The 27,068-nt window shown below is 45.9% G+C and overlaps 2 long non-coding RNA genes across 7 annotated transcripts; both read left to right on the top strand.

Annotated features, from left to right (window-relative positions):
* Nucleotides 1-4,092: 4,092 nt before the first annotated feature.
* Nucleotides 4,093-20,440, top strand: LOC102899181. 5 transcript variants are annotated; one of them, XR_002147788.3, is made up of 6 exons: nt 4,093-4,291; nt 15,247-15,410; nt 16,255-16,388; nt 17,184-17,285; nt 18,791-18,882; nt 19,349-20,440. It is a non-coding gene; the product is annotated as an uncharacterized LOC102899181 (long non-coding RNA). The 5 variants fall into 5 exon arrangements; XR_002147786.3 differs by having other exon boundaries at nt 4,094-4,291; nt 17,181-17,285; XR_006587585.1 differs by lacking the exon at nt 16,255-16,388 and having other exon boundaries at nt 4,103-4,291; nt 17,181-17,285; nt 19,349-19,492; nt 19,926-20,440.
* Nucleotides 20,441-21,096: 656 nt separating this feature from the next.
* On the top strand, nt 21,097-26,748 carry LOC123381087. Of its 2 annotated transcripts, XR_006587581.1 has the most exons (3): nt 21,097-24,601; nt 24,690-24,788; nt 24,965-25,032. It is a non-coding gene; the product is annotated as an uncharacterized LOC123381087 (long non-coding RNA). The 2 variants fall into 2 exon arrangements; XR_006587580.1 differs by lacking the exon at nt 24,965-25,032 and adding an exon at nt 25,127-26,748 and having other exon boundaries at nt 21,097-24,788.
* The last annotated feature ends 320 nt before the right edge of the window (nt 26,749-27,068 follow it).

Here is a 27,068-nt window from a genome sequence, read left to right as displayed (position 1 = left end):
GGAGGTCACCACAAAATTGTACTCTCAGTGGCTAGGGGCTTTGTGGACTAGGCCCAGGGTCTTTCACTCAGATTATCTAGTTTTGGTGTCTTAGAACCATGTATAACTTGTTTACCCTGGGTGCTTGAAATTTGTAAATGGCCTACTTGGGTCGAGAGCGAGTTTTGTTTTGAGGCGCAGCTAATTAGAACAGGGCCGAAGATGGCATGAATACTGGACCCTCCTGCAAGCCTGTTACTTGTTAACACTCCAGAGATGGTCCTGACCTCTATCAAATATCTTCTCCCACCCATTCAGCCCTGGCCTATGGCTGCAATGAGGACATTGTGGAAAGTACCAGCAGCAGCAAGAACAGGGTCACCCAGGGTGAGGGTCACACGAGTGACAAAGGCATGCTTTATTAAAAAGCTTATACATTTTCGGGGATAGCCAGAGCAACCTGTTTTATTTTTCTGCTTGGTTCCAGATATTTGGGAACAGATGAGTAATATTTGCCAGGTTGCACGTACATGTGCATAAATATCTTTTCCCCTCCAGCCTTGAACTTAAATATTAAAGATGACAACCCTTATTATTGTTAGAAACTGCAAGTAAAAGAAAATTCTTATTGTGTGTACTCAAGCAAAATGACTTCATCCATTTCTCCTTGACTTACACAAAGGGAATCTCAAGTTAAAGTTCATGCTTTAGAAAGCATTATGTAGGAGACTTTTTTTTTCCTCCCACACTGCACATCAAACTGACTTTATTCAACTGCGAATGATATTGGGATAATTAAGATAAGCCTCTGAAACATTGTACGAAGACAAACAGAAATTCCACTTACATAATTAAAAGAGAATTTTTCACAGTGTTTATTGCCAACGAATGCATTATACAGACCTGAGTCATTACAAGTAAATTATTGGCACGCATTATGGCTGCATACCACTTTTGATTCATCCATTTCCCATAATACAGAGTAAATTGGTTCATCTAAACAGAACAAAACAAAAAAACAAAAGAAAAAAGAGGGCTTAATTGCAGGTGTCCTCTTTTAGGAATGCTGTCCTTTTAGTTGCAACTCGTAGTAAAATTAGAGGGTATGGGCTTGCTTTATGGGTTTTTTTTTTTTTTTTTCCTGCTTCTCTAAGGTTATTTAAGGTTTCAGCTGATGAATCTTAGCCTTACTATATCTGGGTGGCATGGGAAGGATTTGGGAGTTTGGGAGTGAGTGTTGAAAAACGGCAGCACAGAATGCAGGATAGAATTTGTCAAAAAAGACCGTAAGACCAGGGTACATACAGGGTGATAATGCCTTAAGGCCTCCCTACTCAAATATGGACCAGCACATCTACATCACTTAGGGCGTTTACTAGAAAATGCAGATTCCCAGACCTATTGAATCAGAATCTGCATTTTAACAAAATTCCTATTAGCTTGTGAGAAGCACTGCTTTACAGAATATTTGACATCAGCTACTTCAGACATTTTATTTAGAAAGGAACGGACTGGGGTGCTTGGCTGGCTCATTCAGTGGAGCACGTGACTCTTCATCTCAGGCTTGTGAGTTCAAGCTCCACCTTGGGTGTGGAGATTACTTAAAAATTGATCTTAAAAAAAAATCACAGAAAATCTCCTTGAAAAAAAGAGGAATGGACTTTACCAAGGTGACTAATTGGCCACATGACCACTCATTATCATTTGTAATATCCTCCAGGTATCTGATTAATGTCTGCAGCACCTTTGAAATTCCTATTATTGTTAAAATCCTTTTAAAATTTCTATTACTATTTGTGCTTTTCCCCTCTTGGTTAATATTGCTATATATTTCCCCCAGAAAACAACTTTTGGTTTTGTTGAGCCTCTCTAAAATATATTTTCTGTTTCACTAACTTCCGTTTTTCCCTGTATTATCGTTCTTCTTTCTTTGGGCTTATGTTTTTGGGTTTTTTTCCTCATTCTTAAGTTGGCTGGCTCTTTGCTTTATTAAGTTTTAGATCTTGTTCTTTTCTAATATAAACATCAAAGGCTATAAACTCTTCTCTAAGTACCACTTTGGCTTCATTGGACACATTTTGATACATTATTTTAAGTTGCTGTGTAGTTCTGAGTATTTTCTAATTTCAATTACAATTTCGTTTTCAGTACATGAACAGATTTTAAACGTTTTATGCATGCTTCCAAACCCATGGGGCTTTTTTAGTTATATTTTTTATTTCTAATTTGTATTTAAGATTATCGCCTATATGTCAGCGCTTTGAAATACTTACCAAATAGGTGTTAAAATTTCTAAGTGAGATGGTGAGTTTGGTAATGTCTCTCATGGAGCTATCAATTTTTGTTTTATACATATTTGAGGTTTTATTAGTTGCATTCAAATTTGTAAATGTTAAATTGGACTTTTTATCATTCGTTATGTTATGACCTATTTCTCCAGTAATGCTTTTCATATTAAAGTTTACTTAGTCTGATGTTAATATTACTACTTGATTTCTCTTTTGGTCAGTTATTTTTCTTGGTTTGTGATTTTTTCACCCTTTGACTTTTTAGTCTACTTTAACATTTAAGAAGTATCTCTGTTTTTAAAGTTTATTTATTTTTGAGAGACAGAATGAGCAGAGGAAGGGCAGAGAGAGAGAAGGGGACAGATCCAAAGCCAGCTCTGTGCTACCCAGGCACCTCTATTTTTTTTTTTTTTTTATGTTTATTTATTTTTGAGAAAGACAGACAAAGCATGAGTCGGGGAAGGGCAGAGAGAGAAACAGAATCTGAAGCAGGCTCTAGACTTGAGAGTTGTCAGCACAGAGCCTGACTCGGGGCTCCCACCCACCAACAGTGAGATCATGACCTGAGCCGAAGTCGGAAACTTAACCATCTGAGCCCCCACTGGTGCCCCAAGAAGTAGCCCTTTTAAACAGCCTATATCTGGATTTTGTTTTTTGTGCAGTCTGACAGTCTTTGTCTTTTCATTGGAGTGTTTAGTCCTTTTACATGTAGAGTGATTACTGATATAGTTGGATCTCGGTGTTATTTGTTCTACTATTTTATGGGTTTTGGTCTTTTTAAGAATTTATTTGGAAATGATGTGCAATAGGTCTTTCTTTGGTGGTTACTGTAGTGTTAGCATGCATACTTAAAAAAAAACTTAGTAACTCTGAGGTGCTATTGAGAAATGTAGAAAGCTTAAACTCCAGTCGTGCTCCTCCCTATTTGCACGCTATTATTGCCTATTATTTAATCCTAGCTTTTCCCCCACAAATCAGAGGTTAATGTTGTTATCAATCAACTGGAGTCATTTGTCTGTGGATGGACAGAATGTGGAGAAGGATACAGAAACAATGAAGAAACGGTAAATATTAGGAATGGGGACCAGTTGAGATTTATTAAGGGCTTTGAACTCTATCTTAAAACTAGGAAAGCCCTGAAGGGTCGTCATCGTCCACACGGTCACATTTGATTTTGAGAAAGCTTACTCCAGCTGGAATATGAATAATGGAAAATGAAGACCCGAAGAAGAAAGCCAATAGGTGCTGTAATCCCTGGGACGAATTGGCAAGGTGACGTCAGGATGGAGAGTGTGACAACGTGCAGAAACCCCTGGCTGCCCAATGGACTGGATCTGATGAGTGGCTGGATCCGGTGGGCGAACGGGAAGCGGAAGCCAAGGATTTCACGAGATTTCGCATTCGGGTGGAAATCATGAAATATGGTGAGAAGCTGAAGAGTTGACTAGATACGTATCTCCTTAGGCTTGTGATGAAAGCTAGAAGATGTATGGGTCTCTGTAGAGACTCATACGAAGCCCTTTCAAAAATGGTAGCTCCCTGTAGAGGGCCTGTATCTTCAGAACCCTAGGCGTCAAAGCAAAACCCTCTGCTCACAGACCGGCTTGGCCGCAGGGCAGAGGTCGGGCAAGGGCTGGAGTGCGGTTTCCGCGCCCGCTCCGCGCCTCAGCTTCGGCCCACCCGGACCTTTACCCCTTCTTCTGGGACCACCGGCTTTCGGGGGCGGGGCCGGCCTCACGGGGGCGGGCGCTGGCGTGCGCCGCGTCTGCGCAGAGCGCGGGCGGGGGGCTCCAGGCGGCGGCGGCGCCGAGCGCCGTGGACGCGCCCCGTGCGCGCCCTCGTGCGCGCGCGCGGCCGCCTGCGCCCTTCCCACCCCCCCCGTAGCCCGGGCCGCCGCCGCGCCTCCCCCAAGCGCAGGCTTTGTGGGTCTTTGCGAAAACGCGCGTCCAGGAAGGCGGGGAGAGGCGGCAGAACTGAGTTCTGTGAGACGCAGTCATCGGAGGGTTTGCAGTGCACTGAGAGCCGTGAGTACCCGGGTATTCACTCCAGTGGCACCGGCGTCCTGGAAAGGCTCAGTTCTCGGTGTCGGAGAGGGGAATGTGGGCCTGCGGGAAACTACCCCTGATGACGTACCTGAGTGGGTTTCAACTTTGTCAGGCCCGACACCACTTTTAAAAATAAGCCTTTGTCAGCTTCATTGAGGTATAATTGACAAAAAAAAAAAAAGGTGTGTATTTAAGGAGTACCGTGTGATGGCTTAATATGCTACGCATTGTGAAATGATTCCCACCTGAAGCTAAGTTACCAGGCTTTGGGTGGGGTGAGAACACCGGAAACCACTGTCTCAGCGAATTTAAAATACACCATACGGTGTCACTAGTTAGAGTCGCCAGCTCTACATTAGAGTCCCTGGAACTCATTCATCTCATATCCCAACAGGCGGTGACCCGGGGACCCACTTCTCCCCGCTCCCTGGCTCCCCCCATTCCTCGCTCAGCATCTCTGAATTCTAATTTTTAGGGCTGAATAATACTCCATTATGGGTAGAGAGATCATGTTTTCTTTATCCATTCATCTCCTGGTGGACATAAGCATTACTGTTTCTTGACTACTCGGTGTAAGGCTGCAGCGAACCCAGAGTGCCACGATCTCTTGGATACTGACTTCATTTCCTTTAGAGAAATAGCCGGAAATAGGATGGCTGAAGCATAGAGTAGATCGATTTTTAATTTTGGGGGGGGGACTTCATGCTGTTTTTCCTAAAGGCTGTACCAATTTACACTTCCACCCACAAAAGCTCACCAGCAAATGTGTCCGTATCCTTGCCAACACTCTCAACACCGCTTTATTATAGTAATCAATATTTCGCAACACCCCCCTTTGTTAACCCCAAATTAAATTCATAGGTAATATATTTATCCAAGTGCGAATTTTTTTAAATTGAAGGATAATTGACATATTAGTTTTAGGTGTACCGCAAAATGATTCAGTACTTGTGTCCGTTGCAAAATGGTTACCATGATGACTACTGACATTCATTGCCTTGCCTACTTTCAAAACAGATTTTTTCCCTTGTGATGAGAACTTTACAGATCTATTTTCTCAGCAACCTTCACCTTCCAATATGTAATAGAGTATTATTAACTACAGTCATAGTGCACACCTCCCTGTGACTGACTTACTGACTTCCTCTCTCTCTCTCTTTCTTTTTCTTTCTTCCTTTCTCTTTCCTTCCTTCCTTCCTTCCTTCCTTCCTTCCTTCCTTCCTTCCTTCCTTCCTTCCTTCTCTTTATTATGACTTATTTTATAGCTGGAAGTTTGTGCCCTTTCACCCTGCAAGTGCATAATTTTTTAAAGAAAAAGGATATGATGGCCTAATATAAACAAGTTAAATAGAGTAAAATCCTAAGTGTCTTTTATCCTTTCTGTGTCCAGTCAGAAAACAAACCACTCTAAGTATTTCAAAAGAAGCAAGTTAATCTAGGGAATTGGTTATAAAGGTTTGGGCAGGGCTGGATGAGCATATGGAGGAAGGTAGGGTTATCCAGGATTAGTAACTACAGGAACTCACTACCCCCTGGAGCTGGAGAAGCAAAGGGGAAAATGATGTCCCCCAGAGCCTCCGAATGCAAGGCCACCGTGTCTGCCCCCCTGCACACCACACCCGGCACACCACACGACCCAAAAGACAGGGGGAAAAGGGGTCTTCCTGATCTCTTCCATTCCCCAGTGCCTCCCATTGGCAGACCCTCAGAGAAGCCAGATGGGAAGGAATCTGGAAGCTGTAACTTGGAGGTTTCTGGCCCTAGAGGTGGAGAGCAGGGCTCACAAGGGATGTACAGAGCCAACAGATAATAGTTTCAATTTGCAAATTTTTAGGCACAACTACATTTGAAGATATAATGAAGATTCCAGATGCTTGAATCTGCATTTAAATAAGTTAGGATTTAATAGAAGTAAAACAAAGTTCCACGAAATGTTACAGACACTTTCTGTATCTGACTTTCGGAAAGAAAAGGTGGAAGAGTGGATTCCCATATATGTATAATCACTATGAATGCAATGACTACAACAGAGATCCAGGTGGCTGTCGTGGTGACTCAAAGGTTATGGGCGGCTTTGCCATTCCTGATGAGATTTCGAAACAGTTGAGTTGACAATTTATAGTAAAAAGTGTAAACAAAACAGAACTCATTAGTTGCATTGTTACAAAATTCAGTGTATACTTAAATCATGCCAAAAAGCCTTGTGTTTATATGTCAAGTGGAGTTAGGTCTGGAGCTGAAATCATTAGGAATAGGTTTTTTTCCCACCTTCATGAATATCCATCAGGACATTCAAAATTTGAGCAGGACTAAGGATTATAGAACATCCAGTTTCCTGGTCTCTTCCCTTCTAAGTGCCCTTTGCATATCCACCCCCCTCCCCCCCGCTTCACCCCCTTGTTGTAACAACTAAAAATGCCTCCACAGATTTTTGGTCCTCTCTTGAGCAGCAGTACAGCTGTTAAGAGCACAGATGTAGTTGTGCAGTCTTGATACAGAAGTATTATGAGATATCAAATAGAAATTAGGTTATAGAATGTTGCCTTTCATTATTTTAGGAAGTATTTGTCCATGCATATGAGAAAAGGCTTGGCATTTATAAACCGAAATGTTAACAGTGGTTATTCCTTTTGTTGGAATTTGAGGAATAGTTTTTTTGGTTTTTTCTGTTTTTAATTTTTTTTTCTACTTGAGAAATTTTAGAACGCATTCAAGGGAGGGGAGAAAAAGGTTAGGTCAGGCAGGTGTATCAGTGAGGATCCTTCTGGGCTCATAGGAACAGTCAGACCCTAAATCTGTCAATGGGGACTGACCCAAGTACCTGATACGAGCACTTGCTCAGACAAACTTTGGTTCTACCAGAAATGCCACCTCCTTCCTGCACACAAACCACTCTCTGCTGCTCACTGTTCCTTCGGGATGGTGAACAGAGCATGTCCTTCCTGATGTGGGTCCAAATGGGGTCATACTAGTTTTTTGGCTTCATAGCACAGCAGTTTCTTTAAGAATAGGAGCCCGCTGAACTCACCCTCATGCCGGCCCATAAATCTCAGGTATGAATCGCCAAACTGGGAGACTGAGTCCCAAGCTTGGACAACATTTTCCATCCTCGGGCCAAAATGGGGAGCATCAGCAAGATGTAGCACGTTCAGTGGGTTGCATGCTGGAAGCTTGTGGCGGGCCTGATACTGTGGGCCCTACCAAGAAGACCGAAGAAGGATGATAGGATAGGGGCGCCCATGTGTTGGCAGGTCCCAGCATTTTCCAACTGACTTCTCATTGGGATTTAACCCAACACACTGTCTCCAGTCCAAGCTGCCAGCCTCCAAAATCTCTGTCCTGCACAGGACCTTGTGCGGGGATCTCCAGGCAGGGTGTGGGCGTGCCCGACACTCACACATCTCCCAGACCTGAACGCCTGGGCCGAGACAAGGGATAGTTTCCAGATGTGGGCTTCACATCTGGGCCAGCCATCAGAAGGCTGCTTATTTGAACAAAGACTGGAAGTACTCAAAGAGCCCCGAGGTCCAGAGAAGGCTGCCAAGAGCTGGCGAGCAGATGAGTGGAGAACAGACCTCAATTTATGGTTCCAGGAGAGGAAGAAAGCCGTGCTTTGTGGTCCCGCACGGATACGTGTGAAGCAAGGCATCCTGCTCCTTCAGGATGGGCAATGGCTCTGTTCGTAGGATTAAAATCAGGGGCTTCGATTCTAGGATGAACAGAATTCTGAACTGAGGGTGCACTCCCATTTCCAGCGTGGCACCTCGACCTTCCCCCCCTTTCCACACCACCTCATAACTGGCATTCTGTGGAAATACTGTGGAAATAGAAAATCTTACAATTTTATGGCTTGGTGGGCCCTTTCAATCCATCATCCCCACCAGACACACACTTCCTTTTTGAAAATTTTTTCTAAATGTTTATTTTTGAGAGAGAGAGAGAGAGTGACAAAGAGCGAGTGGGGGAGGGGCAGAGAGAGAGAGGGAGACACAGAATCTGAAGCAGGCCCCAGGCTCTGAGCTGTCAGCACAGAGCCTGACACGGGGCTCGAACTCACGAGCTGTGAGATCATGACCTGAGCTAAAAGCCGGGTACTTAACTGACTGAGTCACCCAGGCACCCCATTTCCTTTTATATGTAACCCTGTGACTTGGGCAAATTCCCCACTTGACTGGAGGAGCTGAGAAGAATAGATCTGTTAGCAGTCCTCTTTGGAGGACGTCAGTGAGATCGGCACAACTTGGAGCAGATTCTTAGGTTCCTACAAAGTGCAGAAGTGTACTCCTTGAGCTGAGTCCTGTTGGGCTGAATTGTCTGCCCCCTCCCCCTGCCCCCGTACCTGTGTTGAAGTCCTAACCCCTCAGTACCTTATGTGACCGTATATGGAGATAGGGGCTTTAAAGAGATCATTAAGTTAAAGTGAGGTCAGTTGGACGGGTTCTCATCCAATCTGAGTGCTGTCCTCGTGAAGAGATTGTGCACAGACACACGCAGAGGGAAGGCTATGTGAGGACACAGGGAGAAGGTGGCCATCTGCGAGCCCCGGAGAAAGTCCTCAGATGAAACCAACCTGATGCTACCTTGATCTCAGACTTTCAGCCTCCAGGAATGTGAGAGAATCAATTTCTGTTAAGCCACCCAGTCTGCGGTGCTTTCTTATGGCGGCCAGAACGAACTAACATGGAGGTTGGGGGACGCCCGGACCACAGTGGTGGCCCCGGCTGCCTGGCTCTGTGGGGAACCAGGGACCAGGCCGGTAGCGAGAACGGGCAGGACGATGACGAGCCCTGGGTGCAGGTGTGAGCCTGAGAGTGTTGCCAATTTATTTTCCGGTTGGTGCTTTCATTAGCCTCACACCGTCAGGAAAGTTCTATGACCTGTCACTGCCTGGCTTCTGCTTTGTGTGGGGCATTAAGAAGGTCCTCGCTGAGGGGTCGGAAGACAGTCATGCCGCAGGTCTTCAAGTCCAGACTCAGGAAGGGGCAGGAACGTGCTCACTGGCAGGGGCGGCATCCTTAGGGCCTCAAGAATAGCTTGTGGGTCGTTTGAAGAGAACTGGTTTCCTTCGGTGACGCTGGCACACGCTTGTGTGGTTACCACTTGGATTACAGGTAGAATGTAAATTTTACTAGCCATGTAACCTTAGGGAAGTTATTCAAACTCTCTGGTCCTGTTTTTTGGCCCTAGGGATAAGTGGGGTTCGCAGAGTGTTATAAGGGTTAAATGAGACCACGAATAGAAAGGCTATGGAAGCACACGACACTTTGTCTTCGGTGCCAAGTATTTCCTGAGTTTCTCCTATGTGCCAGGTTCCATCTTAGGCTTTGAGGATATAACAGAAGGTAAGAGGAAAAAAATGTCCCTGCTCCACAGAGCTTACACGGTAGACAGGGAGCAACTATAAAGGAAACAGACGTGCAGAAGGAAGTGGGGTCCACTGGGTCAGAGGCTGGTGCAGAGTCAAGGTGAGGAGAGGAAAGGACCCACGAACAGGTGCTTGCACTCCATTCACTGGGCCCCTGGGGGCGGAAGGTATTGCTGAGCCCTGAGCTAACGAGACGTTGGAAGGGCTGCTGCTTCCTGGAGAAGGGGCTGGAAAACTCTGCTTGTTGGCCCCGGGAAATAATTAGGAAGCCTATTTATGTCCAGGATCCTAAATGGGGGGGGGGGGGGGGGGAATCTCCTGTTTAAAAATAAAATGAGTTTGGCGGCTCCTCAAAACGTTAAACATAGACTTGCCATGTGACCCGGCGATTCCACTGTGAGGTGTAGATGCCGAAACATCAAAAGCAGGGTCTCAGGCTGATCCGTGTAGAACGACGTTCGTGGCGGCTCTGTTCCCAACAGCCGAGAGGTGGAAACAACCCACCCACAGATGGCTGAATAAGCGAAGCGTGGTATATGCACACGGTGTTCCTGAACTTGAATAAGGAGTGAAATCCTGATATGTGCTCAGCGTGGAGGAGCCCTGAAAACATTATGCTCAACAACATAAGCGAGACCCATAAGGGCAAATGACCGCGTGATTCCACTTACGTGAGGTACGTAGGGTAGTCCGATTCGTAGCCATAGAAAGTGGAACAGGTGTTCCCAAGGGCCAGGGGGGTGGGGTGGGGAGTCACTGTTTACCGGGTACAGAGTTTCTATTTGGGGTGATGAAAAGTTCTGGAAATGGACCATGGCTATGGTTACACAACATTGTGAATGCTCTTACCGCTGCTAAATTGTGCACTTTATTTTTTTTAATTTTTTTTTTAACATTTATTTATTTTTGAGACAGAGAGAGAGAGAGCATGAACAGGGGAGGGTCAGAGAAAGAGGGAGACACAGAATCTGAAACAGGCTCCAGGCTCTGAGCTGTCAGCACAGAGCCCAACGTGAGGCTGGAACCCACAGACCGCGAGATCATGACCTGAGCCGAAGTCAGACGCTTAACCAACTGAGCCACCCAGGTGCCCCTAAATTGTGCACTTTAAAACAAACAAACAAAAATAGTAAATGTTGTGTTAGGTATATTTTTACCGCTATAAGAAAAAAAAAAAAAGGAAGAAAAAGAAAGTTATTTGCCCCAGGTGGCTGAGCTAGGGGAGCCAAGTGCTGAGCCTGGCATCCGGGGGTCCCTTTTTCCCAGCCCCGCTTGCTCGCCAGCACAAAGCGGGGTGCTCACAGTGGCCGGGGATTTACAGCAGCAGCAGTACCCCCCGGATGGGAAGGCAGCGGCCTTCCTCGCCTGTTTCTTGCACCTGTGTTTCTTTGTGACTGTCTTTCCCGTCTTCCCTTGGAGTCATATTTTCTCTGGTTTTGGGTTGTAATTAATGGAGGCCGCTCTGCGTGCTGACATGTACCCGGGAGCCAGGCTGCACCAGCTTCAGATCTCAGCTCTGCCACTCACTAGGGGGGATTCTGGGGCAAGTTTCTTAAACTCTCTGTCCCTCGTTTTCCCACCTGTGGGAAGCGGTAATAGCAGGGGGTGGTTGTGGAAATAAAGTGAAGTCACCCGCGTGAGGTGCTTGGAGCAGTGGCTGGCACCCCAAGTGCTTTCATTGTTGGGTGTTCTCATTGGTAGCACACGACCGGGCTGAGGGAGCTGAGGGTCTATGGCCAGCGTGCAAGCTTCTTGGACTTAGAATCCTTTTGCAGGATTCTTAACCCCCCCAGGACTCTCCTAGAACGCTGCATCAGAGCCGGGAAGAAAGGCAAAGATACACAGGAAATGTTGCCCACGCACATCCTTACTTACTCGGCGATGTGGAATGATCTCTGCATTTCTGTAGGACGTGGTTTATAAATCAATGGGTTGGGATCAGGGCAGTCTAAAATCCCTTGAAGTGTGCTCACATGCTTCCACACAATCTGAGCATGTCGTGTCTGCTTTCATTCAGCAGTGCTGCCCCCTGTGGGCGGTCCGCGCACTGCAGTCCAAGTCACTCCAGCCAGCTGGGGGCGGGGAGGACTGCAGAGGCCTGATGGTGTTATGTTTCCCCTGACCTAAGCCCACTCCTGATTCTGTTCCCTCTGTTCTCTCTAAATGGATTTGTGAGATACTTACAGCGTTCCTGTTCCCATGAAATGAGGCTTAACAAAAAGAAAAGAAAAAGGCAGCCAGCCTCTGATAACCCAAGGAGATACAGCCCCCGTGTGTGATTTGGGGCAGGTTGTGGGTCTCAGCCAGCAAATGAGCTCCTAGACGCCTAAGATGTACTCTCTCCTGAAGAACATCCCACTTTAACATTTCAAGACTCAAAATCCAGGGACACAGTGAGACTAATATGTTCTATATTTAAAAAAAAAATTTTTTTAATGTTTGTTTACTTTTGAGAGAGAGAGAGAGACAGGGCGCGAGCAGGGGAGGGGCAGAGAGAGAGGGAGACACAGAATCTGAAACAGGCTCCAGGCTCTGAGCTGTCAGCACAGAGCCGATGCAGGGCTCGAACCCGTAAGATCATGACCTGAACCGAAGTTGGACACTTAACCCACTGAGCCACCCAGGTGCCCTGAGACTAATATGTTCTATATTTTTAAAACTTTTGCACAGAAAGGAAAAAACGACCATACGCTAAATTTTAGAAAATGAAAAATGGAAAGAACAGTTTTGTAATTCATGACAAAAAAAGGCCTACTCTTCTTCCTAATACATAAAGAACTCCTAGAAATCGAAGGGAGGGAGGGACGAAGGGAGGAAGGAAAGTAGGAAGGAAGGAAAGGGAGAGGAGGATGAGCAAATGTGGGCCACATTCACAGAAAGCAACCCCGAAATACCATTTTCACCCACTGAATTGGCCAAAATCCTCATGTTTAATACCACACTCTGTGGGCCAGTCTGTGCAAGGGCAGGCACCTTGGAACACTGCTAGTGGGAATGGGACTCGGCATATCCATTATGAAGGGGGATGTGGCCTGTCAGCAATTGCAAATATATGATTCCACTTCTATAGCTGCACGTGTGCACAGAGAACATACAATGCATTGAGATTGTTCATTGCAACATTGTTTGTGATAGAAAACAATGGAAGCGACAAGTGGCTCTTACCACATTTATTGCCTCCCTGGGATGAACTCTATGCAGTGAGAAAAGAGGAGATGTGCTATCAGTATTGACATGGAAAGAACTCTACAGTATTCCATTAATAAAAATAAGCAAGGTTCAGGGCAATGTATTTAATCTACTACGTTTTTATCTAAGGGTTGGAAGATACGAATTTATGTTTGTATTTCCTTGGTTTTGCCTTCACAAGGTTACCCGTGGAGCACCTAGACTGATGGGGATAAGGCTTGGAGGTATCCACTCTCCTTTCTGCTCCTTCTAGACTTTCCAAACTTCTCTTTCTGTATATTGATTGTTGAAAGCATGAAGGTGTTACCAGTTTACACTTAAATAAATATATTCTTATTCTCGGGGGGTAGTGAGGATTCTCCTATGCTACAATAAGAGAATAAATAGTCCAACCTTTCTGAGATGCAATTTGGCAATATGTATGGGCACAGAGATTTCACTGTTAGGGTCTTGATTACATACTGTTTAAAGAGAAACATTCCCAACTTTTGGAAGACGCACCTGTTAAATGTCCCAACATCAGGGGATGTTGACATACCCGTAAGACAGTGATACATCCATAGGACAGAATACTCAAAGCTAATTCAAATACCACAAAGTATATGTACTGACATGGAAAGTTGGCCATTTGTTATAGAATGGAAAAGCAAGTAACTATTTGCATATATGGTCTGGTAGAATATTTGTAAAATATAGAAATATAAAAGTAAGTAAACTCTGTAAGGGTAATATGCCAACATATCATCAGTGACCATAGCTAGATAGTAGGTCGGGATCAGTTTTTGTCTTTTATTCATCTGACTTTTCTGATATTATGTATTAACATTACAAGTAAAGATAATTAAAAATAACCTTACAGGGGCACCTGGGTGGCTCAGTCGGTCAAGCGTCCAACTTCAGCTCAGGTCATGATCTCACACTCCATGAGTTTGAGCCCCGCGTTGGGCTCTGGGCTGACAGCTCAGAGCCTAGAGCCTGCTTGGGATTCTGTGTCTCCCTCTCTCTCTACCCCTCCCCTGCTCATGCTCTCTCTCTGTCTCAAAAATAAATAAAAACATTAAAAAATAAAAAAATAACCTTCCAGCTATATGTATATATACAAAAATATAGTCTTTAATAACAGGACCAGTAGCATATATCCTGTTGCAGCACCTGGTTTTTCATCTTGAATACTTATCGTCCATATCTTTCCCAGTCAACGAACACATCTCAGGGAAATCGAGTGGTCAGACTACAATGGTTTTATGATTGTTTGTTGTAGTTTTTTTCCTCAGATCTCCTGATTTTTCTACCGTCAATCCTTATTATTTATGTAATTCAGAAATAATAAGCACTTTTAAAAAGAAATACTTTTGTTCTAATAGTTGGCGGTTTTGAAAGCCCTTTTTACAGACTGCACACAATATGTGCAAAACCCAGCAGAGCCATGATAACTCTATATGGAGAAACAGAGACTGGGGAAGTTAGGAGGTTTTCTGGCAGTTGCCAAGCCAATAAAGTGAAGCTGGGCCGCGTTGATTAACACATGGCCCAGAAGTGCTCATTCTACCTGCCATGCACATTCCCAGAGCCCTGCTAGACATCTGGAAGGCTTGGACTCAATTCCTACTCCACCAGAGAAGTGAACAGGGTCATCTACAATATCCAATAAAAGTCCTCAAAAGGAGGGGCTAACCAACAAGAGAAAGCATTCCTGGAAAGACAGTTGCTTGAGGGCCCCATACTGAACTGCAGTGAAAGCCTCAAGAATTCTCTTTCCACTTTCCTGTGAACATGCTTGCCACTGAATGTGGGAAGATTCACGAATATTTCTAGAGAAAAGGATTTCCGTTAAAATAAAAAGAAGAAAAATAGATTATCCCCATTTATAGCTTGTTTGAAAGCATTATTAAAGGATAAACTGACTGAGGGTAAGATTATTTTTTATCTCCATATTTCAGTACTTAGTAATCCCAGAGATACTCAGTAGGTATTAGATGGTTGTGATAAATGGATGGATGGATGGATGGATAGATGGATGGGTGATTGTTTGAGATGCATTAATTGAAAGAGCGAAGGAAGGAAGGAAGGAAGGAAAGGAAGGAAGGAAGGAAGGAAGAAAAAAAGGGAGGGAGGGAGGAATGGAATCTAGAAAGAAGGAAGGGAGGCTGCTGGGGTTGGTTGGATAGATGAATGGAAGGTTGGTTAGGGTGGAAGAAAAGATGGCTGACTGGCTGGCTGGTGTGATGGAATAATGGGTGGGTGGATGAAAAGATGGACTGATGAATGGAATGGATGGATAAAGCTGCAGTTGATGTTAAAGTCTAACAAACACTCAAGTACTGTGGGCTGTTTCAGCTCAGGTACAGAGATATTGCTACATAATTTTCTTCTCTTTTAGGAAGGATGGAACTATCTCTGCTTTTTATGCCAGTCTCATTAACAGCCGCCAAGACAGATGTGGGGCCCTCAACAGCAGTCCTTCTTCTTCACATCCAAAGAATGGCAGAGAAAGTTAAGAGGCCGAAATGAGGAGGCACAAAAGTTAGCATCTTTATTTTATAGGTGAGGTAACCAGCCTGCAAATAATGAATGTCCAAGCTATTAGAGACCTTATAAAATACCAGGCATTTAAAAATAAAATTGTAAACCATAGAAATGAACAAAAGAAGAGGAAGGGCAGGGTCATTAAAGTCATTCAGTGGGACGGGACAGGTCTTCCCACTGTGGTTACTGCCAGGGCTAAATTGCAGTGTGTAAGGCCATCTGCCCTGGTATTCTTCCTGTCACTCCCGAGAGCTTTTTATTCCACTTTATTTTAGGAGTGCCAAAAGGTGGGTCTCTAATTCTATTCCTCTCTAGTTCTTTTTATAGTACTCAGATCTGGGCAAATACCAGTAATATGAAATGTGTCCTCTTTTTTTTGTACTTTAAATCAGCCAGAAGTTTAATATCTTGAATTTCCTGCTTCTTTGGCATTCCTCACCTGCTGTGTGCATGCCAGCTGCACCTGCATGGTTTTCTGAGCACGTGTCTACCTGCCGGACTGCCTGCCAGGCCATTAGCGAGGCCAGTGGACGAATCACACACTTGGGTGTTTTCAGACTCTGTCACTTTAATGATAGTGAAAAGCTCCAGACTGCCTGCAGCCCCTCCCAGTGTTTGCCAGACAACTCAGAGCTGGAGGCAGGCGTTCATTTAGAAACTGCCAGCGAGCAACGGAAAGTTCTCAAACACCCTTTACCTCTGAGGACTACAGCGAGTCATGGCCCTGAGTTTGTTGGGGTCTTTTATTTCTGCCTGTAAAAAAAAAAAAGTGCATTCTCCTAAAGGCATTGACTTAAAGTGCTATAGCAGGTGCTGCCTGAACCCCACCCACACACTTGTCTTTCCCCTTCCGTGCTAACAGGCTGGAATTCCAACTGCTGACACCTCGTTTTGTGTCCTGAGGACTTTCTCTTGACCTGGAGCCCCCTTTTCCACCTGTGCAGCAGGCCAGAGTGCTGGGAAAATGATGCCCCCAGGAACAGACTCCCAACAATGGTGAATAGGAGTTGGTGTATAAATGCCCCAGCTCCCTTGCCCCTCAGGTGGGATTACTCTGAGGTGTATGTTTCTCACTGACTTCCAGAGTTTTCTGAGCAGATTTAAGCTTCAGTCACCCCCAGAGGTAGCTGGTTAGATACCACATGCTTTCTTGGCTGCCTCTTCTCTGTCTTATGTCCCTGTGCCCCTGCCAGCATCTCCTGGGATTGTCTTCCAGATAAACTACTCCATCTGGAATCTCTGTCTTAGAGTCAGATTCAGAGAGACCCCCCAAAAAGGCCCACCTCGACCAATGGGATGCTGTTGCAGGAGTTGGAGGAACACATACTGGACATCTAGGAGATTCCCTCACAAAATCAGAAAGTGCAGCCCCTTCTGTAAGCCTCAGCTGTAGTATACAATTTGGGGGCCCTCTGATGCACTGTGGGGTTCCTCTGGCTGTCACCTCCTGTCCCAGGAGTGGTGAGCTGGTAGAGAACCCCAGCCGGAGGCACTCAGAATGCATGTATAGGTGGACAGAGGTGATGTAATCTGTGGGCATCCTCTCCAGTCTCCCACCTGGGAGGAAGGAGGCCTAAGAGGCAATAGAGGCAGTGGGATTCAGGGAGAAGAATGAGAGGGAAAAACAGATGGCCTTTCTGCATCCTTCTCATTTCGTTTAGATTCAACTTATTTTTTTTTTCTCCGAAGTATATTCTTTAGTGTTTCATTCAGGGAGGATCTGTTAGGGGCGAACCTTCCATTTTTATTGGGTAAAGAGGTCTCTGTTTTGTCCTTGCTCTTGAACAGCAGCTTGGCTAGACTTTGAAGTCTACATTTTCTGTCCACACGTGCGTTGTCCTTCTGGCTTCCATAGCTGATACTGAGAAGGCTGTTTTCAATTGTGTTTTGCAGGTAAGCCTGTTTCTTTGTGATTTGATTTCTGGTTTCTTAATCCAGAGAGATTAAATCCTTTATTCCCTTGCTAACTTCTGCAGTTTCATTCTCATCTGTCTGGGCATGCCTTTATTTTTATTTATATTGCTCAGGATTCCCTATTCTGAGAAACCTTAAAAAAGAATCTCAGCCAGTTTCTCCCTGACTTTTGCCGCTCTCTCAATCTTTCTAGCCTCGCCTGAAATTTCTGTTAAGGGTAAGATACCTCTTGTTATTTTATCCTCCGTGTTTCTTAAGCTTTCTTTAGTATTTTCTATCTCCTGTTGGCTCCTTCTTCCAATTTACAGACTCTTTCTTTAGCTGTGTCCCAAGCTGCTGCTTAGCCCCATCCACCAAGTGCTTCATTGAAACAATCCCATTTTTCATTTCTAGAAGTTCTGTTTGGCTCTTCTTCAAACCCATTGGTCATACTTATCCTCATTAGTTAGTCTCTCTTCTGCGGTTTTAATTTTAAACATTACTTTATGCACTCTATCTGAACATTGTATTATCTGAAAGCTATTTTTAGTGTGGACATTCACTTTTACTCATGGTGACTGTGTCCTCTAGTGCTTTGTAATTTTTTATTTTTATTGTAAGCTTGCCTTCCACAGGGAAAATGTTGTTTTGTTCTGTCTTGTTCTCTGTGGGAATCCTGTGCAATTTGGAACACAGAAGTGTCCCTCCATGGTCGTTTTATTTTTGCTATTGCCAGTTGTCTTGGGGATAGTCAAATCAGCTAAAAACATCACCACCTCTACATAGCCTCCTTGGGCCCCTTTCTCTCAGCTGAGCCTTGGAACCTCTCCTCTCTGCTCACATAGCTCCTTGTACATATCTCTATGGCATCTCAAATAGCACTCTGTTTGGAGACTGTGTGTCTGTGTCCTCAGTTACTCTAGAAGCCCCTCAGGCACTCATCAGGTCTAGCACAGAGCTCATAAATGTTTGCTGAATGAATGAACTTGGAGAAATAAGTCTTCAGTGCCTCACCTTCTTTGAATGGGATGTTATCTTTTGCCCTGACCTCATGGGATTTGGAGACATCATAGGCCCTCTATGATAGATCATGGAGCTATCCCATAGACCTCATGGGATTTGGGGAGATGCTTTAATTCACCCTTAAGATCACTGCACCAAATCCTTAATTCCCTGCCTAAGATAATTAACTAAGGGGCTCTCACAAGCTGTGAAACACTAACACAGGTACTTCCCAGTGCTATTCCACTGTGCCTGGTGACTGGTTTCCCACTCGTTATTATCTACTTCCTTTGTGCTCTGTGAGACAGGAATGGTTGCAATGGAGAAGATCTGTCGTGTACTAACAACTTCAAACTTTTCTGAGACTAAAACAAGGCTGTACCTGAGGCTGATATACTTGGACATATGCTGGACTTAGAATCCCTCAAAATCAAATGGCAGCAGCCAAGCAAACAGCCGTATCAACCCTAAATGGCAACTGTGTGTGTTCCTCCTTTTCCCAGCTTGACTGAGCGCTCTTTGAGAGCATGGACCATGACATACATCTGCTGGGGTGTCCTCATGGCAAGGTCAGAAGCACGGCGCTGAATCGTAGGTATGGTTGAATTTTGACCGGTTGAGTTGTAGTTAAAAGTAGAGTCAGCATTCTATATACGAAGTAGAAGCCACCTCAGAATACTGGCAGTTCTTAATAATAGCAAAGCCATTTTTGGTTTGTACTATACTTTTTCTTTTCTGCTCAAGCATTTTGTGGTGGGGAAAAAAGGATTGGGATTGCAGTGTTTTTTAGTGGCTCCAAATAGCTATCTTCCTCTGCCCCCTAGTGGCCTCATGACAAATTGTAAGAACCTTCATGGTTCTCAATTTCCCTGGTTGCTTCTGTTCTTACTGTTTTTGTTATTGTTTATGAAAAAAAGATTTCCTTAAACTTGCCGCAACCTCAAAGTGCCCTGTGTTAAAAATTAAATGAATGAAATATAATTTTACTAGAAAATATACGTGCAGTGAGGGGCATCGAGAATCTAGAACTTAGGAAGTGATTCTCTCTCATTCTCCAACAGGCTCCATCCGTGGCCGTCCATCTTTGGTGTTAATGCTTTCTGGGACAGTTGTTTGCCACTCTGGGACCCCTTATGTGACAGCTCCATTTGAACCAGCATGAAATGTCCCTCCCCGGCTGCATTCTAGAACCTGGAACCTCCCAAGTAAGACCTAAGCCTGCCTTCACCTGGTGGGGTTATCTGCTTCCCTGCCTGGACTCCTGTCCAGACCAAGAACGGCACCTTCCTCATATGCCTTGGCTCCTGGCACCGAGTTCCTCCTGCCTGTGCTCTCAACATAACACTAGTGTGGGGGAGCCCCAAGAGAATCGGGTTCTCAACACCAAGCATGGTTATTTCTGGTGAAGTACAGACCATGCAAACCATGTCTTTATTTATGCCCCTGAGCCTGCATTAGCTCCCTTACCAAACCCGGAATCCGACTGGCTCCTCTTGAGCAACTTGCCTCCCAACAGCCCCGGTCACCTTCACATGGATAGTGGCCAAGGAAGGCTTTTCTCATTCCGCCGTCATAACGGTGGCTTCTTTGTTCAGTGTAGCTGTGGGAAACTTATTTTCGTCTCTGTTTTTTTGCCAGGAGACTGGATCATCATCTGACAATAAAGAGAAATTCCAACCTGAAGGATTTTGACCACAGAGGAAAGAACTTCCTGAAAGTTCTCTTTCAGGAAGAATGATGGGATGTCCCTGGGGCCAAGAATCAAAAGTTGTGTTCTTGGCCTCAACCCTGTCTGGCTGCCATGCTCCTTGTCAGTAGCATGGAATTTACCTCAGCGCGATCTTGTAAGGATTATAGGAGGGGGAAAGGCTTTCTAGAGGAGAGAAAGCCTCCTCTCCTTATAATCTTGAATGGTCAGCTGAAGGATACTGTACAGTTTTAGGAACTTTTCCCGTAAAACCACATTGACTTTCAGAAAATTAGCTCTCCTGTCACTAGCTAGTGGGAACCTCAGTTCACAAACTCACTGGGGTGTAAGGAATGCTATGTTTTTAATTTCCCCTAAATCCAGTTCTGAATCTCTGTTAGTTTCCTAGGCCTGACGTAACGAAGTACCTCAAGCTGAGTGGCTTATACAAGAGGAATGTCTCACAGTTCTGGAGTTTGTGGTGTTCTCCCTGTGCCCCTGTTTCTGTGTCCACATTTCCGTTCTTTTAAGGATACAGTCATATTGGCTTAGGGCCCACCCTAGTGATCTCATTTTAACTTGTAACTTAATTTTTTTTTCTAAGAAAATCGATGAGCTGGGGAGAGGCACAGAAGGAGGGAGAGAGATAAGCAGGCTCCATGCTCAGTGCAGAGCCTGATGGGGATCCCCATGACCTTGGGATCATGACCTGAGTTGAAATCAAGAGTTGGATACTCAACCAACTTAGCCACCCAGGTACCTCTGTAACTTAACTTAAAAAAAAAATTAATGTTTTATTTTTGAGAGACAGAGAGAGAGAGAGGGAGAGAGACTGCAGTGGGGGGGGGGCAGAGAGAGGGAGGGAGACAGAGAATCTGAAGCAGGGTGCACGCTGCCAGCAAAAAGCCTGACCTGGGGCTTGAACCCAGGAACCGTGAGATCATGACCTGATCAGAAGTCAGACGCTGAACCAACTGAACCCCCCAGGTGTTCCACTTCACTTTTTCAACGTTTTTTTTTTTTTTTTTTTTTTTTTTTTTTTTTTTTTTTTTTTTGGGACAGAGAGAGACAGAGCATGAACGGGGGAGGGGCAGAGAGAGAGGGAGACACAGAATTGGAAACAGGCTCCAGGCTCCGAGCCATCAGCCCAGAGCCTGACGCGGGGCTCGAACTCACGGACCGCAAGATCGTGACCTGGCTGAAGTCGGACGCTTAACCGACTGCGCCACCCAGGCGCCCCCCACTTCCCTTTTTAACTTAACTTTGTAAAGGCCCTATTTCCAAATAGGGTCACATTCTGAAGTACTAGAGGTTAGGACTTCAAAATATCTTTTTTGAAGGGACACAATTCAACCCATAACAGTCTCCATCCCGCCAAGCTAGTGGGAAACCGTTAGCTCCCTCTTCACCACACCCACATACCTCCAGCCTGGGAAGGAGCTGCTGATGTTTTTGGCCAAACCCGAGGACCTGGGAGAGCCCCTTGTCTTAAGTCTTATTTGCTGCCTGGTGCCCAAGCTTGCGTGGTGTCTCCAAGTCAGCAGCCAGCCAGCCATGCTTTGCCTGAAAGCCCCAAACCCCTTGCCTCACTGGCAACTCCAGTGTCCAGAGAGTTGGCTGGGTAATATGGCACCCTACATAAGTATCCTTTCTGAATATTGCCACTTCACCAGGGACCTGAGGGCTTGCTAGTCTTGACCCTATTCGCCTTTTTCCTTTCCCTTCTCGAAGCCCGCAAAGGAATCCCCTCAAGCAGTTCCAAAAGAAACAGAGCCACTGACATTAAATAGATTGATCACCAAACCTTCCCTGAGGAGAGGCCACTCAGAGCCTGCTTACTTCCATAAAATGGAGGGAGAGAAAAAGATGAATAACAAAGCTCGTATATCAGTGCCTTGTCCTGCCATGCTTCTAACAGTGTGCCCAACAGATAAGCCACAGGCCAGTTCACCAAGAGAGGCCACACTGGCTGGAACCTCAGACCTGAACATGGCCTCCTCCTCCTCCACACTCAGTTCCAAGGCACTTGCCTACCTGAGCAGGTGTTGCTGGGACCTGCGGGTGACTCGGTGTGAATGAGTTTTGCTGGGATTGAGAGGACATTGGGAATGAGATGACAAAGTCAGAGTCATCTACTGGGAATTGGACACAGAGCCCAGAGCAAGAACCGGAAGGGCACAGTTTGAGAAGAAATTGAGGGGTCCATAGTCTCTCCTGAAGGAGAAAAGAAGTGACCACGTGCTTGGGCAGAGGCTCTGTGGTATAGGAAATGTATTTGGCCTTTGTCTTCATTCCTGACACAGAACTCCTAAAATCCTGGAATTTCCTGAGTGGTAGGGATGTCTTTTGTTATCCCTGAAGAGCTCTTTCTGATCACACCTTGGTTTATGCTACTAGGGTGACTTGGAATGCAGTTCCTAGATTGCCAAGGGATGTTTTGGGTCCTAGAAAGACCCAGGATGGGGCTGGTTACTAGAAAACCAAGTGGTTAGAGAGTCGGAACTCCCAGCCCCACCTAGCAGCCACCATGAAGAGTAGTAGGGGCTGGAGATTAAGCTCTGTAAAAACTCTTGATGTGAGAGGTTTGGTGAACTTCTGGATTGGGGCGCACGTGCGCGCGCGCACACACACACACACACACACACACGAAGTGCTGGGGTAGTGTCATGCACAGAGGGGCCACGGAAGCCCCACACCCCAGCCCCCGCACTTTGCTCTGTGTGTCTCCTCCACCTGGCTGTTCCTGACTGTTCCTTTATAAGAAACCTGGTAAACAGAAGTGTTTCCCTGAGATTCGTGAGCAGTTCTAGCAAACCATCCAACCTGAGGAGGGGGACTGTAGGAACCCCTGATTCATAGCCAGTTGGCCAGAAGTATGGGTAGTCTAGGACTTTTGACTGGTGTCTGAAGTGGGGCAGTCTTGGGACTGAGCCCCTAAATGTGTAGAATCTGCCACAGACTTCAGGTAGTGGGTGTCAGACTTGAATTCAACATTAGGGCACTCACTTGATGTCCAGAGATTTGGGGACATCGTTGGTATGGAAAAAAAACTCCACAGGTGTTGTCAGAGTTCTGAGTAAAAATAGTCCAGAGTCATCCTGACCCCAGAAGGCCAAGAGGAGCAGACTGGTGGATTGAGGTGTCCCTGTGCTTGAGATAGAGAACAGAGGACAGAGAAGGTCCCCCTGGGGCTCCCAGGGCCCTGAGGGCCCTTGTCACTTAGGTCCACAGGGCCAGAGACTCCTTTGTCTTTCACCACCTGTGAGATTTCCTGTCACTAAGGAGACTCGCCAGCGACACCCACAGAGAATGGTAGGTCCACATGAGGCCGCCCGGCGGGGACAGGATGGAAAGCAGAACCATGGGGACACTTGTGCAGAGTCACACAACGGCTGCAGGAGACCAAAGAGTGCCTGATAAGAGTAAGTGGGACGTGTACATACAGCACGGTTGTGCACATGCACACATACGTACACGCACACTGATGGAGCTTAGCTAACATGCATCTCAAAATTTTAAAACGCAGTAGATGAATTAAAAGAAATTGTAGTCATTGTGAGATTTGAGTTAGTGCCCTGGGAGATCAGGCATGAGACCTATGTCATTAACTAAGCTGCTGGATTCCAAATGCCCAAAACCTATTGTCTTTCTCTGTACCGGCAGAAGTAACTAGAAAAAATATATTTTTTAATGGCGGCTTTTACAACCAGGTCAAGAAAACATTGGATACCTGGGAAGAAGTCTAAGGACGTTCAAACCCTCCACACTGAAAACTATAAAACATCACTGGAAAAAAAGAAGTCAAAGGAGACCTAAGCAAATGGACAGATATACAAAGTTCATGAAGAGGAAACCTAAATATTGTTAAAATGTCATTTATTCAAAACTGGTTTATAGATTTAAAGTAATCTCAATTAAGATGCCAGTATTTTTTTTTTAACTGGCACGCTGATTCTAAAAATTCATTGGGAAATGCTCCCATCACCAGTACTTGAGAATTTTAATTGTTCCAAAATCTCATCAAATGTTGGTATTGTCTTTTTATTTTATTTTGCTTTATTTAAAATTTTTTTAAATATTTATTTGAGAGAGAGAGAGAGAGAGAGAGAGAGAGAGTGGGGGAGGGGCAGAGAGAGAGGGAGACCCATGTCCTTCATTTCCAGGGGGCTCTTCTGCTGAGAGACGCCACCATGCACTCAAAGATCTCAAACCCAGAAAATACGACAGACGTTTCCTTCAGTGATTCGCAGCTGGGTGAGCGCTGGAGTGCCAAGGGTTGAAGCATGTCTTTCTTCCCCCTGACTCTCAAGATGCCTGGGCAGCCACTTGGGATCATCACCCTTTCTTATAGCCCCCTGGTGCCTGGTGGGAGAGCCATGCCTCTCAGGCGTGTTGGGACGGCACAATGATTGAGAACCGAGGCACAAGTGGATGATCTCAGCGACTTCCAAAGTGGACGGGTGGATGGCTTTCCCAAGGCTCCAGGAGAATTAGAATCCCAGGAAACCTACCTGTGGGGGTACAAGTATTCTGAGCCGAGGTCTCTGTTTGGTGTGAGTCTTCTGAAACAACCTGAGACTGTTGCATATTCCAAGATACTAAGTTTAAGGCTACTTAAAAAAAACCTGTAGGTTGCCAGAGTTTTCATTGTCCTGCATGTATTTTACAGAATATTTTGTCTCTTCTTAATAACACCTTTCTGTACTAACGTCTAGGAAGATAACTCCGAGGTGGTATAAGCAGCGCTGCTCAGATTTCCACGTGCGTGTGAATCACCCGAGGATCCTGTTAAGATGCAGATTCTGATTCCGAAGGTGCAGGCAAGACTTTGCATTTTTAAGACGTTCCTGGGCAGGACTGGTTACAGAATTTGCAGGGCCCTGTGCAAAATAAAGAGGCAAGAGCCCTTGTTTAAAAATTACGAAAAAAAAATTCAAGGTCGGGGTGCCTGGGTGGCTCAGTTGGTTAAGCGTCCACCTTTTGATTTCAGCTCAGGTCACGATTTCACAGCGTGTGGGTTCGAGCCCCGCATCAGGCTCTGGGCTAAGAATGCGGAACCTATTTGGGATTCTCCGTTTCCCTCTCTCTGCCCCTCCTGTTCTCTCTCTCTCTCTCAAAAGTAAATAATAAATATTTAAAAAATCTCTTCAAGGTGAAGGGAGAACGTTCAACCAGTGCGTGATCCTTCTAACCTCAGAGTCCTCCTGAACGTGGGGCCCCATAGCACCGTCCGGTCACACACCCACGAGGCCGGCACTTTTCCCAGGTGATGCCATCATGAGCCAGTCTGTAAAACTGGACTCTTCCTTAGACTCTGAGTTCTCAATATGGCAGCTCTGACCTGAATTCCATCAAGAGAAGTTAGTTCCTCCCGCACCCAAAATCTCTCACTGTAAGGTGGTCTGGAGATGAGAGGCCTCAGGTATCCAACAGTGCGCGGACGGTACAAGGTCCACATCCACTTACACCTGTCTTCAGAATTTACTGATTTGGCGAGACGATAAACAAGTGATCGTTGTATAAACCAATGGGGCGCTGTATAAATATTGGCCCCTCTACTGTAAGATGCCATCAACTTGCAACTCGGTGAGAGAAACTGACGCGAGGCCCTCTGGTGCCTTCCTATGTGTCAGTTCCCAAGTTCAAGCCAGCTCGGCTATTGTAGATCCCTGAAATTCCGTTTAAGTGAATACCAGAGAGAGAGGATCCAGGGCGGGCGAAGAAACTGTGATGAGGATCTTCAGTGCTTCCGGGAGGCACTGAAATGTGAAATAATTAACCTTTGGAAAGCCTGCGTGGTGACTTGGTGTTTTTCCACCCCACTGAGGCTAAAAGGTTAATTAATTTTCCCTGTGTGTAAGAACCAGCCCTACAATTTAGAAGTGATGGCCGGATGCCCCTACCTCCTGAGCAGCAGTGGGATGGGGGTATTCTCTTTGTGGGGGTCACCCACCCACGGGGCCGGAGCTCCGGGAGAGTCTCCCATTCCCTCTCACCCTTTACCTTTGGCCCCCACGGGTGCCTCTGTGGTGTTCTGCCAGAGGTGCCTTCGGGGACCTGCTCCGGGCCCCATCTGTCTTCCTGCTGGTGACCTCTATGGGTGCCCCTCCGGGGCTGGTGTTGTTTTCCGGTTTGGCCTCGTCAGCGTCACCACCCACCCTCACAGACGTGGAATTTCGGAGAAGAAGTGCCCATTTACCAGGGATGTGGCCTCGCCCTCCGGGCCAGCTGGCTCAGTGCCAGGACAGCCCTGCCAGGATGGTCCTCTCTGTTCCGAAAGGAGGCCCCAGAGGTGGATGCATCTGTCAGAGCTTGTTCTTTTACGAATAATTAGTGCTCTGGTTTTCAGTTTACTGCGAAATGTGGTGCTGGAGTCCGTTCCTCACCCGGAGTTGATAAAAGAACTCTCCATCTTCTTCTCTTGTCCCTTGATAACTGTGGTTGTCCGCCCGACTGCACAGCAGAATCACCCAGGGTGCTTTAGAAGATACTCATGTGTGGGGCGCCTGGGGGGCTCACTCAGCGAAGCATCTGACTTCAGCTTAGGTCCTGATCGCATGGTTTCGTGGGTTCGAGCCCTGCATCGGGCTCTGCGTTGACAGTGTGGACCTTGCTTGGGATTCTCTCTCTTCCCTCTCTCTGCTCCTCCCCCACTCACGCTTTCTCTCTCTCTCAAAATAAATAAATAAATAAGCTTTAACAATACATAAATAATAAACAACAAAATACTCATGTGAGTCCTACCCCGAGGCCAATTAAATCAGCATCTCTGAAGGTGGGATTCTGGCACATGGCTATTTTTTGATACTCCGCAAGCAGCTCTCACATGGAGCCAGCGCTGAGGGCCGCTGCCCAGGAAATACACCGACGGTTCTGGTAGCACAGAGCCCCCCCGGAAATGCTGTTCCAGTCTCAGCTGTCTCCAAAGTGCTGTTGGGGATGTGTTGCAGTCACTCTTCATTCCCCAGAGCAGCTATTCTCAGCCCCTGTCACTTCGTCGTGCCCCCTAATCCACCCTGACTTCTGACCTTCCCAGCTCATGACCCAGCCCCCCCCCCCCCCGTGCAGAGTCCAACTCCAGGTGCCCACGCTGG

This window comes from Felis catus, chromosome D3, assembly GCF_018350175.1.
Source record: "Felis catus isolate Fca126 chromosome D3, F.catus_Fca126_mat1.0, whole genome shotgun sequence".
In the NCBI taxonomy this organism is placed as follows: domain Eukaryota; kingdom Metazoa; phylum Chordata; class Mammalia; order Carnivora; family Felidae; genus Felis; species Felis catus.
The sequence above is the reverse complement of the archived record's forward strand: the minus strand, read 5'-3'. Positions and strand labels throughout refer to the sequence as shown.